The 6,060-nt window shown below is 48.1% G+C and overlaps 1 pseudogene; it reads right to left on the reverse strand.

Moving 5' to 3' along the window:
• Positions 1 to 1,075: 1,075 nt before the first annotated feature.
• LOC113892143 lies at positions 1,076 to 1,710 on the reverse strand (annotated as a pseudogene).
• Positions 1,711 to 6,060: the final 4,350 nt, after the last annotated feature.

Genomic DNA, 6,060 nt, shown 5'->3' on the forward strand with positions numbered 1-6,060 from the left:
CCCGGCAATCTTGATTCTAGCTTGTGCTTCTTCCAGCCCAGCGTTTCTCATGATGTACTCTGCATAGAAGTTAAATAAGCAGGGTGACAACATACAGCCTTGACATACTCCTTTTCCTATTTGGAGCCAGTCTGTTGTTCCATGTCCAGTTCTCATTGTTCCTTCCTGACCTGCATACAGGTTTCTCAAGAGGCAGGTCAGGTGGTCTGGTATTCCAATCTCTTTCAGAATTATCCACAGTTTATTGTGATCCACAGAGTCAAAGGCTTTGGCATAGTCAATAAAGGAGAAATAGATGTTTTTCTGGAACTCTCTTGCTTTTTTGATGATCCAGCGGATGTTGGCCGTTTGATCTCTGGTTCCTCTGCCTTTTCAAAAACCAGCTTGAACCTCTGGAAGTTCACAGTTCACATATTGCTGAAGCCTGGCTTGGAGATTTTGACCATTATTTTACTAGCGTGTGAGATGAGAGCAATTGTGCGGTAGTTTGAGCATTCTTTGGCATTGCCTTTCTTTGGGATTGCAATGAAAACTTTTCCAGTTCTGTGGCCACTGCTGAGTTTTCCAAATTTGCTGGCATATTGAGTGCAGCACTTTCAAAGCATCATCTTGTAGGATTTGAAATAGCTCCACTGGAATTTCATCACCTCCACTAGCTTTGTTCGTAGTGATGCTTTCTAAGGCCCACTTGACTTCACATTCCAGGATGTCTGGCTCTAGGTGAGTGATCACACCATCATGATTATCTGGGTCATGAAAATTTTTTTTGTACAGTTTTTCTATGTATTCTTGCTACCTCTTCTTAATATCTTCTGCTTCTGTAGGTCCATACCATTTCTGTCCTTTATCGAGCCCATCTTTGCATGAAATGCTCCCTTGGTATCTCTAATTTTCTTGAAGAGATCTCTAGTCTTTCCCATTCTGTTGTTTTCCTCTATTTCTTTGCATTGATCGGTGAGGAAGGCTTTCTTATCTCTCCTTGCTATTCTTTGGAACTCCGCATTCAGATGCTTATATCTTTCCTTTTCTCCTTTGCTTTTCGCTTCTCTTCTCTTCTTTTGTTTTTACTTTTATTTGCATTTATTTTTTGCGGCATTTATTCCCGGCCGTAAGTGTTTGTTTCTTCAGTTTCTTCTGGGATGTCTTTTTCTTCTGTGCAACCTCCTCTTCTGGTTTAGGAACAATCTGTTCTTTTTCAGGAAGGATCATCTCAATGTGGCAGGGAGAGCTCCTGTAGGGGTTAATCCGACCATGAGCTCTGTAAGTCCTGCGCCGCATCCTGGGGGCTTTGTTCACTTGGATGTGCTCAATGACCAGAGAATCTACATCTAAGCCCTTAAGTTCAGCATTACTCTCTGCATTTTTGAGCATGCGTAGTAAAAATTCAGCACTCTTTTTGAGCCACCGACCCTGCGTCCAGCCCCGCTGTTTGGCCTGTGCACACCCACCAACTCCACCGTTGTAGCGACAGAATGGCACACATTGCTTCTTTAAAGTGGCATCCTTCGGATACTTGGTGGCTTTTCGGATATGCCTACCCTTTATGGCCTGGGCAGTTTCACGAGTGTTCTTAAAGTGAACACGAAGATTTAAACCTCTGGATTTGCATGATTTTGTGGGGTTTTCTGGATCAAGTGAATAGCGCACCATTTTTAGGGGTCACCTCAGGCCGCTTACCGGAAAAGGCTGCTTTTCTTCTTCTCACAGCTATTTGTAAGGCCTTCCCAGACAGCCATTTTGCTTTTTTGCATTTCTTTTCCATGGGGATGGTCTTGAGCCCTGTCTGCTGTACAATGTCATGAACCTCTGTCCGTAGTTCATCAGGCACTCTGTCTATCAGATCTAGTCCCTTAAATCTATTTCTCACTTCCACTGTATAATCATAAGGGATTTGATTTAGGTCATACCTGAATGGTCTAGTGGTTTTCCCTACTTTCTTCAATTTAAGTCTGAATTTGGCAATAAGGAGTTCATGATCTGAGCCACAGTCAGCTCCTGGTCTTGTTTTTGCTGACTGTATAGAGCTTCTCCATCTTTGGCTCCAAAGGATATAATCAATCTGATTTCGGTGTTGACCATCTGGTGATGTCCATGTATAGAGTCTTCTCTTGTGTTGTTGGAAGAGGGTGTTTGTTATGACCAGTGAATTTTCTTGGCAAAACTCTATTAGCCTTTGCCCTGCTTCATTCCGTATTCCAAGGCCAAATTTGCCTGTTACTCCAGGTGTTTCTCAACTTCCTACTTTTGCATTCCAGTCCCCTGTAATGAAAAGGACATCTTTTTTGGGTGTTAGTTCTAAAAGGTTTTGTAGGTCTTCATAGAACCGTTCTACTTCAGCTTCTTCAGCGTTACTGGTTGGGGCATAGGCTTGGATTACTGTCATATAGAATGGTTTGCCTTGGAAACAAACAGAGATCATTCTGTCATTTTTGAGATTGCATCCAAGTACTGCATTTTGGACTCTTTTGTTGACTATGATGGCTACTCCATTTCTTCTAAGGAATTCCTGTCCACAGTAGTAGACATAATGGTCATCTGAGTTAAATTCACCCTTTCCAGTCCATTTTAGTTCACTGATTCCTAGAATGTCGACGTTCACTCTTGACATCTCCTGTTTGACCACTTCCAATTTGCCTTGATTCATGGACCTGACATTCCAGGTTCCTATGCAATACTGCTCTTTACAGCATCGGACCTTGCTTCTATCACCAGCCACATCCACATCTGGGTATTGTTTTTGCTTTGGCTCCATCCCTTCATTCTTTCTGGAGTTATTTCTCCACTGATCTCCAGTAGCATATTGGGCACCTACTGACCTGGGGAGTTCCTCTTTCAGTATCCTATCATTTTGCCTTTTCATACTGTTCATGGGGTTCTCAAGGCAAGAATACTGAAGTGGTTTTCCATTCCCTTCTCCAGTGGACCACATTCTGTCAGTAGGAGAGGAAGCAGAAAACAAGCAAGGGAGACTGGGAAGGGCAGGATCAGAAACAGCACGTGGAGGTGACTCTGGACAAACCTGGTTGGAGGCGGCAGAGAACTGGAGGTAATGGGGTAAGGGGCGGGGGCAGACTTGGCTTTTTGTTTTCTTGTCCTTTTTATTAAAATGGGAGAGGCTCCAGGTGGAGCGGAATGTGCTGCAATTAAGAGCTCTCCTAATTGAGAGCTGTATCAGTTAGGATTCTTCTGTGTTCAAGTGGGAAAGAATCCAGCCCATCTGGCTAAACCAAGCTGTATAAAGGGGAAGCCGAGGGCCAATCAGATCGAGCCCTGAAGGACGCAGAGGCTTCAGGGATGTTCCCCGGCCTGTGTCTAGCCTCCCTGGGGATGGGCTCTGTTCTGAGATGGACCCTCCCTTCTTGTGGTGGCCAGGCAGCAGCACAGCTGTGGTCTCCCCACTCCTTCTCCAGAAGAAAGAGAGTACACCCCACACCCACACAGAAGAAAGGATACCCTTCTCTCCCAGACTTCAACAAAAGCCCCTGGGGGGCCAGGCTGTACTTCTCAGGTAGCACTTTATAGATGGGTAAACTGTAGCCAGCCCTCTCAAACTCCCCCAACAGCTGCCCCAGCAGCCAGGTCAGATCAAATGAGAAGAGACTTGGCCTTCGAGGCCACTGAGGACTTGGGATCTGGCAAACTCAAATTCTAGTCTCTGTCCACCTTAATATGCTCTGTGAGCTTGGGCTGGCTTCCACCTCGACCTCAGCGTTCTCCTCTATAAGATGAGGGGGGTGATGACGGCATGATCTCAGAGGGCTGTTGTTCAATTAGTCAAGCTGCAAGGCGGTAGATTCCCTGGGGACATCTGAGCACAGCACTGGAGATGGCTTCCAGGAGAAAGCCATTGCCTTCTCGAGTCTGGATTTTTTTTTTTTAATTCTCTGCTAAGGTCCAGGTCCAGAGTTGGTGTCTACTAGGTGCTGGCCTGCCTTCACCGCCTTTCTACACCTTGTGAACCTCATTTTTTCACAGGAAGAGGCCAGGAAGTGGCTCAGCCCTTAGACAGGCGATGGGACCCCAAGAGCCTTAGAACACTGTTATTCTCATGTTTAAGCTAGTGATAGAAAGCATTGGCACCCCACTCCAGTACTCTTGCCTGGAAGATCCCATGGATGAAGGAGCCTGGTAGGCTGCAGTCCATGGGATCGCTGAGGGTCGGACATGACTGAGCGACTTCACTTTCACTTTTCACTTTCATGCGTTGGAGGAGGAAATGGCAACCCACCCCAGTGTTCTTGCCTGGAGAATCCCAGGGACTGGGGAGCCTGGTGGGCTGCCGTCTATGGGGTCGCACAGAGTCGGACACGACTGAAGCGATTTAGCAGCAGCAGCAGTGGTGCTCCACCTAGGGCAGTAACATAAAGTTTCCTTTTAAAATACGTTTATTAGAATCAAAAGGGGCTTTCCAGGTGGCGCTAATGGTAAAGAACTTGCAGGAGACATAAGAAACACAGCAGATTCTATCCTTGGTTCAGGAAGATCCCCTGGAGGAGGGCATGGCCACCCACTCCAGTATTCTTGCCTGGAGAATCCCCATGGACAGAGGAGCCTGGCGGCTATAGTCCATGGGGTTGCAAAGAGTCAGACACAACTGAAGCAACTCAGCACACACACAAAGCCAACATAAAGGAAAAGTATTATAATAGCAGCGGTGAGGGGGTACAGGTTGATCCATTCCACAGACATTTGCTGAGTTGCCCAGTTACTGTTCCAGACACCGTTTCAGGAGGAAATCACAGCAGGGAACAAGTATAATAAGTCAGCAGGAACCCCCTGCCCTGGGAACTCACATTCTAGGGCACGGGGTTGGCAATAAAATAAGTGCAGGAGAGAAACAGGAAACAAGTGTCACACGGTGGTGATGCTGATATGTGTGGTGGGGGGGAGTCAAGGAAGAAGGCAGTGGGGAGTGCAAGATAGGTGTGTCTGGAGGTCAAGGAAGTCTCACAAAGGAGCTGAACACGAAGCTTGAACATGGAGAGAAGTAGCTGCAAGGATATGTGGTCAAGGCTGTTCCAGGCAGAGGAGTGGCAATAGCAAAGGCCCTGGAGGGGAGAGAGCCAGCAGGGAGGCAAGTGTGGCTAACCCGACCCATGGAGAGGAAGGGGATGTGGCTAGAGGACAGGGGTAAGGTGCTTCTTCGGAGTTCAGTGAGGAGCCTGAGGTGGACTGAATTCACTGGAGGGAGTGGGACAGAGGAGAGATGTGAGCTGGATCTGGTTCTGCCATCATCCCTCTGGCTGCTGTTTGGACAGGGTCTGGGGGAGGCAGGTATAGGAGTGTGAAGAGGCCCCTGCACTGGGCCTGGGGAGGGGCAGGTGGCTTGGACAAGAGGGTGGGGCGAGAATGTCAGCTTCTGGGTGTGTTTTCAAGGTGGAGCCCATGGGATTCGCTATTGAGTGGATGTGGGGTGTGTGGTGGTGGGCAGAGCGAGGAAGCCAGGTTTTTTTTGCCAGTTGTTTTGTTGTTCAGTTGCTCAGTCGTGTCCGATTCTTTGCGACCCCATGGACTGCATGCATCCCTATCCTTCTCCATCTCCTGGAGCCGGAGTACCTAGAAAATGGGCTTCCCAGGTGGCTCAGGGGTAAAGAATCCTCCTGTCAATGCTGGAGATGTGGGTTCAATCCCTGGGTTGGGAAGATACTCTGGAGAGGGAAATGGCAACCCACTCCAGTATTCTTGCCTGGAGAATCCCATAGACAGAGGAGCTTGGTGGGCTCCAGTCCACTGGGTCACTCAAGAGTTGGACAGAACTTAGCGATTAGACAACCGCCACCTAGAAAATGGAGTTTTCATTAACTGAGAGGAAGATGCAGGATGCCAACTCTGGGGAAAGAAGACAGGGACGTGGGATGGAGCAAGATAAGGGAGGTCTCCAGCACATGGATCTTTGAGCTTCGGAAGAGGGCCAGGCCGCCGGGCGTCCGTCCTCAGCAGCTAGAAGCCGCTGGTTGGGGTGACATTTAGAAGCTGGGGGCTGCTACAGAGGAGAATGGGGGTCACCGAGGAGGAGGAGGACAACCAGGCAAGTGTGGTGTTAGGGCAGCCAAGAGAAGA

Source organism: Bos indicus x Bos taurus, chromosome 5, assembly GCF_003369695.1.
Source record: "Bos indicus x Bos taurus breed Angus x Brahman F1 hybrid chromosome 5, Bos_hybrid_MaternalHap_v2.0, whole genome shotgun sequence".
Classification (NCBI taxonomy): Eukaryota; Metazoa; Chordata; class Mammalia; order Artiodactyla; family Bovidae; genus Bos; species Bos indicus x Bos taurus.